Source organism: Nylanderia fulva, unplaced genomic scaffold (genome assembly GCF_048542155.1).
Source record: "Nylanderia fulva isolate GAGA-0341 unplaced genomic scaffold, ASM4854215v1 Scaffold20, whole genome shotgun sequence".
Lineage (NCBI taxonomy): Eukaryota > Metazoa > Arthropoda > Insecta > Hymenoptera > Formicidae > Nylanderia > Nylanderia fulva.
Window position 1 is genome coordinate 3,293,593 of NW_028190264.1, and position 11,637 is coordinate 3,305,229.

Below are 11,637 nucleotides of genomic sequence, written 5' to 3' on the forward strand. Positions count from 1 at the left end.
TACTCCCGCGCCAAACAAAGCGCTTCCGGAAGCGACGTGAGACTTAACTATCTCGCTGCAGGTAGTTGATGCTGGCTGATTTACCACTTGAGTAATGCCAATGAATAAAAACTCCAAAATATGAAAGAGAAAACGTATTTCTTGGTAAGAGAAAAACAAGTAATCAATCAGTTTAAGATTGCACGAAATGTTGAATAAAAGTGCTTTTAATTATTTTTATATTGTAGTCACGTCAGGAAAATCAGTTTTTTTTTTAATATTGCGTATAAATATATTTTATAATTTGACATTTTATGTATGCTATGTTTTTTAAATTTGCTTTGATTTTTGTAACAAAAAACATTTTTTTCTTATAAGTGTATATATCTTCAAATATTTAGTTAACGGATATTCGTGTTGTCTTAAAAATAGCAGTTTAAATATCATAAAAAATATGAGAATGAATCGTGAAGCTATGCAAGAAATCGCACGTCGAACCGCTGTAAAAGACGTCATAAAAATGCCGACACAAGAAACTTGGAAAGTCATAAAGTGTTGAAAATACGAATATAGCTTATTGATTTCAAAGTTAATATTATAGTAAGTAAAGATTCTATACTTATATCGTCATATTTATTGTCATGAAATGAAACTAACGCACCAATCACAAACCAGTATATTTTTCTTGATATAGAGTAATATAATTATATTATACTATCATGCACAATTTTTAACATTTAACATTTCTACGTGTGTGTATATCTATAATTATTAATTTATTAAAGTATTTTTCCTTAGAATTATTATAAATTATCACAAATTATCAATTACACAACAAGTCATAAATAATTTTTTCAGTTAGAAATGACTGATTGTAAAAATACTACGGGGTATTTAAAAATTGACTAAAAATATATATACATATATATATTTTGTAAATATTTTTTCAATATTTTAAATTATATAAAGTCATTTTTATACCTACAAAGATATACATACCTTCTTCTTGAAAATAATTGGTTCTATATAAATATTGTTATATTTAAAAATTTCTATTATTATTTCTTTTAATTTATTCAGAAACAAATAAATGATTTGATTTAAAGATATTATAATTTTCTCACAAGTTATGAATGATTAAAATTGCCAATAAAATTGATTTCATTCTAACAATTAAAATGTCACAAAAATCTTTTTCAACAAGAAGCGTCGCTCCAAATGTTACTAAACACATGAGAAAAAAAATATAAAAATTATTTGAATATACTAATTTAATATTTGAAAAAAAAACCAAGATAAGCAATTTTGATATAATAATTACACAATTATTTCTTAAGAGTTTTCAGCGGCGAATCAAGCTTCACGCGAGACTAACAGATACGCTAAATGGATAATAAGATTTTTCTCATTAAAATTGTGCATCCTACGTCATTAGGGAGCCGTATTATTGATAACTGCTAATCAGGCGTCATCAATCAATTTCCCAATTTCGTCGACGGAGTGGCGCGAGATAAACGGAGAAAAGAAGGTATCACGGGGTGAGAAACGCGTGATTCATGCGGAGCATGATGCGCGACGATCAAGGTAGGGAATGGTGCGACGATGAGAGAGAAAGATAGAAATTCGATGGAAAATATACGAAAAGAGGAAAGAAAACGGAGCGCACGTGTTCCTTTTATGGGAACGTTCACACGGGAACCATCGTCGACGGTTAATCTAATCATTCGAATGTAAGGTATGTATACAAGGTGCTCTTTTCCATCCGCGAATTCTATTATAATTATCAGTTCAATTCTTATCTCAATTGTAATTCAGTTTTTATTTAGCGTAAACATTTGTAAGTAACATTTTCAATTAAAATTGAATTATATAGTAGAGTGTTAAATTCAAAGTATGAAGAAAGGAAGAAAGAGGAAGAGATATCTTACATATAAGATGATTAATATCTTTCAATTTTTTTTTCCACAAATAAATATTAATAAAAAAACTTAATTAGCTCTTATTGCCTCTTATATGTATATTAATTTTTAAAGAGCTGTTACAAATTATATTAATATCTTTCGATATACAATATATGCGTATTTTTGAAACATATATTTTTTCAAAATCCATTCTTCATATTTATTTATTTGTTTGAATCTAGCTCGAGAAAAACCTGCAGAGCACCTTGTATACTAAACCATCGTTTCTCCAACATAGTCCCTCATCTCCGCGACACCGCCCTCAGTCGCGACGCCTGATCTCTATTCGCTTCCCTCGGGTGCGCGACATTTTGCAGCCGCGTCAATGCGACCCCCGTTGAGAATTCCATTATCGCGGCCACGATTTATGCCCGTGCCGGATCGCGAGCGACGAATGCGCACTCCTCGTTGAAATGGAAGCGAGCGCCGTCATTCAGCCTCCCTTTGTGCCTTGCCGATGGCGCGCGAAATGTATGTCGCGAAAACGGGGGTGGTTTTCATAAGCGACGCTATTTTCGCGCCATGCGACCTTGCGCGATTGGATTATGGTGTCGTCTGATTTATAGTGATCGAAAGAAGGTGACGAGCTGGGAAACGCATGCACAATGTAAATCCGATCCGCCACATCATTTATCGAAAATTAATGATCGATTTGATCGAGAAGATATTTTATTATTCAATTGAAATCATTTTCTCTGACAAATATTTTTTTATAGAAATTAGTCGTTTGTTTTAATTTCTTGTACATTAGTTTGCATACGTGTATCTGAAAAGTTGATCGTTTTAAGAAATCTACTTCTAGATGAAAAAAATATTGCTATATTATTAAATATTATTACATAATTTTCCTAATATATTAAATTAATAAAAAAGAATTTGAAATATTATTAATAGCCAACTTGTTGCATTTGTTAATTAAATTTCGAAGTCTTTTGTTTCCGAAATGCTTTCAATTGAGACACATATCTCTTTTGTCACACTTGTTTCTTCGAATTTACGTCGATGTTACATTAGTTTGCATATGTGTATCTGAAAAGTTGATCGTTTTAAGAAATCTACTTCTAGATGAAAAAAATATTGCTATATTATTAAATATTATTACATAATTTTCCTAATATATTAAATTAATAAAAAAGAATTTGAAATATTATTAATAGCCAACTTGTTGCATTTGTTAATTAAATTTCGAAGTCTTTTGTTTTCGAAATGCTTTCAATTGAGACACGTATCTCTTTTGTCACACTTGTTTCTTCGAATTTACGTCGATGTTACATTAGTTTGCATATGTGTATCTGAAAAGTTGATCGTTTTAAGAAATCTACTTCTAGATGAAAAAAATATTGCTATATTATTAAATATTATTACATAATTTTCCTAATATATTAAATTAATAAAAAAGAATTTGAAATATTATTAATAGCCAACTTGTTGCATTTGTTAATTAAATTTCGAAGTCTTTTGTTTTCGAAATGCTTTCAATTGAGACACGTATCTCTTTTGTCACACTTGTTTCTTCGAATTTACGTCAATGTTACATTAGTTTGCATATGTGTATCTGAAAAGTTGATCGTTTTAAGAAATCTACTTCTAGATGAAAAAAATATTGCTATATTATTAAATATTATTACATAATTTTCCTAATATATTAAATTAATAAAAAAGAATTTGAAATATTATTAATAGCCAACTTGTTGCATTTATTAATTAAATTTTGAAGTCTTTTGTTTCCGAAATGCTTTCAATTGAGACACATATCTCTTTTGTCACACTTGTTTCTTCGAATTTACGTCGATGTTACATTAGTTTGCATATGTGTATCTGAAAAGTTGATCGTTTTAAGAAATCTACTTCTAGATGAAAAAAATATTGCTATATTATTAAATATTATTACATAATTTTCCTAATATATTAAATTAATAAAAAAGAATTTGAAATATTATTAATAGCCAACTTGTTGCATTTGTTAATTAAATTTTGAAGTCTTTTGTTTCCGAAATGCTTTCAATTGAGACACATATCTCTTTTGTCACACTTGTTTCTTCGAATTTACGTCGATGACATAAGAGATAGTGAAGAGAGGGATGCGGCGAGTACCAGGTGTTAATGGAGCCATTAAGAATCAGAGAAGGGGAGATCAAATCACACCACGCCTTCCAGAACATCCGCCTACGAACGCATGCGCGATATACCTTACGAGTCTTCTGGTGGTCGTTGGACACTAAATACAATGATGTAACGTGACATACGGCTTAACTATACACGATACGCGACCTGTTCGAAGGCCGACTCCCTTTTGTACACCACGTGTGAATTTCTGCCGGTGCACTTCAGATAACAATGACGAATTCTATATCATCACGTCTAATAAATTACATATCGATGTCTCCCCGAAATAGTATAATTTAGAATCCCCAATTATAATTAAATGTGGATAACGTGAAATAGCTACTATTGTACAATAGATCTATTGTGTAATCCATTAATTAGGCGCACGCGCGGTTGCATGTCTTGTATTAATAGATTGAACAAATATTTTAATTCTCTATATATTTTCATCAATACACATGACTTTCTTCTTTCTTTCCTCGGAAACACAATTTTGCAAAGTCGGAGCAATAGAAAGAGGGTATCGGAAGATAATTTTTATACACATGTTCAATGCGAAAAATAATGTTGTTGAAAATTGTTGAGAGATAATGCATCGGCGATTATTAATGCATCAAACTATCATGTATATGAAAAACTACGAAGAGTCCAACGGGGGAGGTCGCCCCGTGTTTTTCGCGGAGTACAAAGTTACGACGCAAATTGTAGAGCGCAACATGCAACCCGCTTGCACGAAACGCATTCACCCTCGTCACCATACACGTGGCTCACGTGAACATCCATGAGAACTCGCGACGCCAACCGCAATGCCGTGCAATCGTCATATGGAGCTCATTAGTCAACTAGCTGATGACGCGTAATGCCACGCTTGAGTACTCGTAGGAAACGCACGAACAAAGCTAATCAATGCGCATATCTTTCTGTTGGGTCAAATAGAAAAGTGAAGAGAAATTTGCGTGTAAAAAATTTTTAGAATTACTTTAGACATTAGTTTTTCTTTCATTTATGGCATATACTTGTGAAATAATTTTGTATTGAAACATTATTAAAAATTTAATTTTATATAGCATGACATAAATATCTGTATAAATTATTTATATAAATAAATAAATGAAAGATTTAGGATACTAAAATTTAATAGGTTTTCGGCGAACTTGTTATAGATTAGAGATCACAATAGAATACAATAGAAAGTAAAATCTCCTACATACATAGCATACAATAAAGGGATTATAAAGGAAAAATGAATTAACGCTACAAAATTTTGAAATAAGAAAGGTAAAGCCACGACAGAAATCTTACTACAATGCTAATAAAGCTTCAAAGAAAAGTATTTGTTCTAAATAAAAGTTATAAAATTATTTTTATATATTAGTAAAAATTACAAATCTATTCTTTCCATGTTTGAATGTTGTCCAGCTGTGAGGATGTTTGTTTTTTTTGAGGAGAGGACTCTTTGTTGGAATGCCTGAATTCGCGGGTGTCAGGAAAGCCGCGGGAGAGGCGAACAAAGGGGTCTTGCTCATGAGATGGTTGTAATAATTGTCACACCACGTTTAACTGAACTAATCTTTATTATCCCTATCCATTTGTATGAAATTTAAGAAAGAAATCCCAATACAACAAAGAAATTAAAAATACTCCCTCCCTTTACACCTTTTTTTATGACATATTATATATTTTAGTAAAGATTAGAAAAACATTATTTCCATGTCCAACATTATCATCCCTCTGCATTTATATCGAATTTAAGAAAAACATAGAAGAAAAAAATTCTCGCTATCATATTGAACGGAGAAATAGAGTGCGAAACAGCAAAAGTAAAAGATAACTCGCTTAGAAATTAATCGGAACAGTAGCCGACGCGGATTCCACAATGGCGCAGCGGGTGCTCGTGATATAAATATTTGTCTCGGAATAAGGGAGCACGAGGGTGCCGGGGCAAGTGCGAGTCGACGTGAGGGATGAAAAGTGCCTCGCGGAGGGCTCGAGAAATAATGGCGTGCGCGCGTGTGCGCGCGCGTATGCGTGAATACGCAACAAAAGTTGGAGTTGTACGGTTGAGAAAAACTCTCTTCGGTACTTGAAAGACAAAACATCTTAGCCGATATCGACCCGCATATCTTCGTCTTTCAGGAGAGCTATGTGGGAAAGTTTGCTCGACCTTCTCCTCGGCACTTGATCCTTCGTGGAAAGGTTTTTTACGCTTTATTTTTATAATTTACGCGTCAACATTTATTTCCCAAAATCTTCGATAGTCAAGAAGATAGAGCTTTCATCCGTTTTCCAGTCACATCACAATTTTCTGCTTATATGAGGTTTTGCTTGTTTATTATTAATTTTTATTGATTTTAGTATTTTATGTCATTGAATAAATCCATTTATTATTTTTTATTCATTCCTATATGTAATAAAAAAGGAGTGGTGTAATTTCTCGTTCTTCAAACATAACTTTAATTAATAAATAATTAACATGGAAGAGTAGGACGGAATTAACAATGGAAGATGATTGATTCGTATGAACAGCGCAAGTAACATCCAACATTAAGGTCCTCGTTTTACTTACCAAATCCATTTTAGGGGAGAAACGATTCGCTCCGTCTCGCCAAGCATCTATATTCACAATGGCGGCGGTTCTTCGGGATGGCAAGGACAAATCACTTAACGCGGTCGCATCCGATGTGGTGTCGGTGCTCGATGTGACAAATTACTTCTCCATTATAGGTCATCGATGACGCGCAGAATCGGTGATAAAATATGAAAGGTGTTCGCTCACATCGGGACTTAATTAGCAGGATACGAGTGCCGGAATGCGCAGCAGCGATAGTCCGATGAAAATGCTCGTGCTTTGCTGTGTGACTTTAATTACCAGGTGAGATAATTATGATGGATCGAGCATGACGTGTATTCACGCATTCGTGTACGTAGATCGAGAGAGAGCAAGAGAAAGAACTAAATTCCAGAGCCACAATTTAATTATCGTTTGCTCGAACGATACGCTGAATTTATGGCAGTCAATTATTCATAGAAGTCCTCGTCGATAAATTCTCTAGAGGAATACAAATTCGATTGCAGTTCGGATTTCTTTATCAAAAGACGAATGTTGCTCTCTACATTTTATATCGCAAGATAGTTTCACAAAATAGATTGTCAATCGAATTTAATACAAGTAAAATGATAATGAAAGATGAAGAGATATCTCACGTTAAGATATATCGTTTATATACTTTAAGGTCATCAACTTTTTCTTTAAAGTTATAAATTCATGGCCATCGGGTAATGTAATATCGAATTCTTCATCTATTGAACAGCGTTATTAAAAGATTTTTAAATACTCGATATAAATTTGAAAAACATTCTCGACTGCTTAAAATATTATGATTAATCTAGTTTTTTTTTCGTATGCAGGTCATTCGTCCGACATCAATGACCAGTAAAACCAGCGTCATTTTAAAATTCGTCCATCTTTATGGCGTCTTATATATGGCAAGAGCCATTTTTCTCCGGATTACAAACTAAGGCAGATTGTGGATTGAGATACGACGACAATTCTTATTGGTTTTGTAGGCGTGCATCTTAAAAGAGAGTTCATGGAAAGGAGAACAGGAGCGTTCGAAGAAACGAGGGGATATAAGGATGAATATATTTTGAATAGACGCAGTATTCAATGTTTTATCAAAGATCTATCTTGGCTCTGAATGCCTCCACCGACTGCTTTTGTATAGATCGCGTCGCAAACCGTAGATCTTTTATTCCAGGAGCAAGCACAGAAGAGGATTGACGAGTCGCAAAAAGGAAGATAAGCTAACCTTCTTTTTTTCCCTATTTATCACATTGTTGAGTGGATTCTCTTTCTTTTGGATTAATACGCATTAGTAACAAGGCATACCTTGTAATGAGCGGGAAATTAGCGATGCGTATAAAGATACCAAGGTACCTTTTCGCATCGCTAAGTTCCCGCTGATTTCCCGCTCGTTATCTTCTGTACGTGGTCATTCAGAGCTTTTTGAGATGTTTCTTCCTTCTGCGTTTGCCCGATTACTCTTTGCAATTGTGTTAATTTGTAGCAATTATTATAGTAATGATATAATATTAATATTGGTTTCGGCCAGCCATTAAATTCTTTAAATACTATATGTATATTATATACATATATTAACTACTCTATGATTGAAATTTATATTTAAAATCTAAAAACGCTAAAAGATCTGATTTATTCTAGAACTTTTAGAATATAAAATCTAGAATTATTTGTACGAAATATCTGTACTTCACAAAAGATATTAAAATATATTAGAATTCAATTTATTTAATCTTTTTTGAAATTTTTTCTTTTCAAAATAACAAAATTTCGAAATCTTTTGTATAAATGTTGGAATCGTAGGTTGTAAATTATTCTATTATAAATTCTTGTAAAAAGAAAAGATTTTACTCTACATTCCATAAATCTATGTAGTCCACAAAATTTTTCAACATTCTGCAATCTCTCTTCAATGTCTCCGAAAGGGAGGATCTTCTGATTTCTATAATAAAATTTCGAAATCTTTTGTATAAATGTTGGAATCGTAGATTTTAAATTATTCTATTATAAATTCTTGTAAAAAGAAAAGATTTTACTCTATATTCATAAATCTATGTAGTCCACAAAATTTTTCAACATTCTGCAATCTCTCTTCAATCAATCTCTTCAATGTCTCCGAAAGGGAGGATCTTCTGATTTCTATAATAAAATTTCGAAATCTTTTGTATAAATGTTGGAATCGTAGATTTTAAATTATTCTATTATAAATTCTTGTAAAAAGAAAAGATTTTACTCTATATTCCATAAATCTATGTAGTCCACAAAATTTTTCAACATTCTGCAATCTCTCTTCAATGTCTCCGAAAGGGAGGATCTTCTGATTTCTATAATAAAATTTCGAAATCTTTTGTATAAATGTTGGAATCGTAGATTTTAAATTATTCTATTATAAATTCTTGTAAAAAGAAAAGATGTTACTCTATATTCCATAAATCTATGTAGTCCAAAAAATTTTCAAGATTCTGCAATCTCTCTTCAATGTCTCTGAAAGGGAGGATCTTCTGGTTTCTATAATAAAATTCGAAATCTTTTGTATAAATGTTGGAATCGTAGATTTTAAATTATTCTATTATAAATTCTTGTAAAAAGAAAAGATTTTACTTTATATTTCATAAATCTATGTAGTCCACAAAATTTTTCAAGATTCTGCAATCTCTCTTCAATGTCTCCGAAAGGGAGGATCTTCTGATTTCTATAATAAAATTTCGAAATCTTTTGTATAAATGTTGGAATCGTAGATTTTAAATTATTCTATTATAAATTCTTGTAAAAAGAAAAGATTTTACTTTATATTTCATAAATCTATGTAGTCCACAAAATTTTTCAACATTCTGCAATCTCTCTTCAATGTCTCCAAAAGGGAGGATCTGGTTTCTAGCGCCTTGATCCTCTAAATCCTTCACCCTCAGAATCAGAGAGCGCGACCTTTCTTTTTTCGATTGTAACACAATCTGGAGTCTCCTCTGCTCGCGTGTGCAAATATACGAGATAGTTTAGAGCGAAAGCGTATCGGAGTCACGTGTATCCTTATGGGGTGGGTGCGTGTCGCGCGTTTACGCTTCCACATCCCGTTCCGGGCTCTCACCCTCTCGAGTACGCGCTCCTAAATAGCGGGTCGTCGCGCCACGTCCGATCACGTCCTGACTATCAGCGCGAGGATAAAGGGGATTAGTATTTCAATTATTTGCACAATAAGAAGCGTGACCGGGCGGCGCGCGTCGACGGACGATATATCGAGTGGCGGAGTCGCGTGACCATGTTTATTCGCCGTCGAAACCCCCAACGATTGGTCCTTTGAACGCCTCTCTTCTCTTTAATCCGACACCACCCTGGACACGATAATCCAACCGTACAGCGGTAAGATCTTCTCCTAGCTTACCGACTCTCACCTGAGCCAGGTGAGAGTCACCTGGTTCCATCTACACGGCAAAGCGGTGGACAGATTGTGATCGATTGAAAACAATTTTGTAATTTAAAATTTTTTACAAATATATTTTTGGATGGAGAGAAAATTACTGTAATTGAAAATTTAAGGCATACATGCAACATACATTTAATGCGCGTCGCACATGCATTATTGATTTAATCGATTCTAAAGTATCCACCTCTCACAACAGATTCGACGGATTTATTATCATAATTTATGAGAGCGTCTCTGCTCGAAATTTCGAAGATAAGAATTTCAAAGATGAACGATCCCGGACATCAATTAGACATAATAGAATTGTATATAAAAAAATAAACAAGCATTAGATATATACTTTAACTAAATGGATTTACTTAAGGAGAATTTAATTAAAAAAGGAGAAAGACATAAGAAAAAGAAAATGTGTTTTGGTTAAAAATTACATGATACAGTTGCAAAATTAATATTAATTAAATATGCAGCTGCAGTTTTATAAGATATATTAGACAAAAATTAAAGATTTAATATAATTCTATACAGCTGATGACCATCGAGGTGTTTAGATTTGTTCACAGCATGCAGAATATTGTTCGAGACAGAAGAACACGTTGATCGCGATTTCAGCAACGATCGTTGCTCGAGATAGTTGTAATCACCATCGGTGTAAACGTCGGTTTATCGAAATACGAGCGGACATATTCGAAGGAGAAAATTGCCCGGCCTTCAAGGACGTTCACTGCTCCGAAAAGTAGTAGTATCTCGCGTATAATTTCTGTCTGGCGCCAAGATAATGAAGAACCAGTCACATAGTGTCGTTTGCTCAGCATGGCTATCAATCCCGTCCAACGCAACTATTTGGATTATTTCTCGAGTTCCGTTTCGATCGCCGCGAGCAATATTTAACGGATACGGTGGAATTAAGAACGGCTTAAATGTTAGAGATGTCGTCTGCGGCGTAAAAATGTTGGCATGATGAAGCGACTCGATCTTTAATACGATCATCTTTACGTCGATTGACGCTCGAATGTGCGAACTTTGAGGTCTTTGAACTCTACCATTTCTAATCTCAAAGGTTTGTAAAGTTTAGAATTCCTTCACAATCAATCACTTTTTTTCCGTTGTGACGATGTCGAAATAAAAAATGTGTGAAATGTATTATATAATCTCTACGCTCTTAAATTTTTATCCGAGATTATTTTCCGACTTTTACAACTTCTCTGATCGTAAAATATGTTGTACAAATTTTACGAGCGTAACAATTTTGCGAGTTATTAAAAGTTTGAAATATGAGTTTGTACCTTCTTTTGTAGCAAACAAACCAGCGAGCCTTTCAATGAAAATTATTGCGAAGAAATATTGAATTGCTGTCAATATATTTTTTATTATTTTATACACTATCGGATCCTGACATCGATGGGAGGAAGTTTCTACAAAATTATTTAATTAATATTTTTTATTTCATACTTAGCTTTTACTCTAGGATCAACGACCAATTTTTTTTAATTTGCAAGAGGGGATTTAATCCCAAAATTCCCTCGTTCAGGATCCGCTAGTAATTTTATACGATTAAGGTAAAATAATTGAAAGATTTCATCTTTATGGCA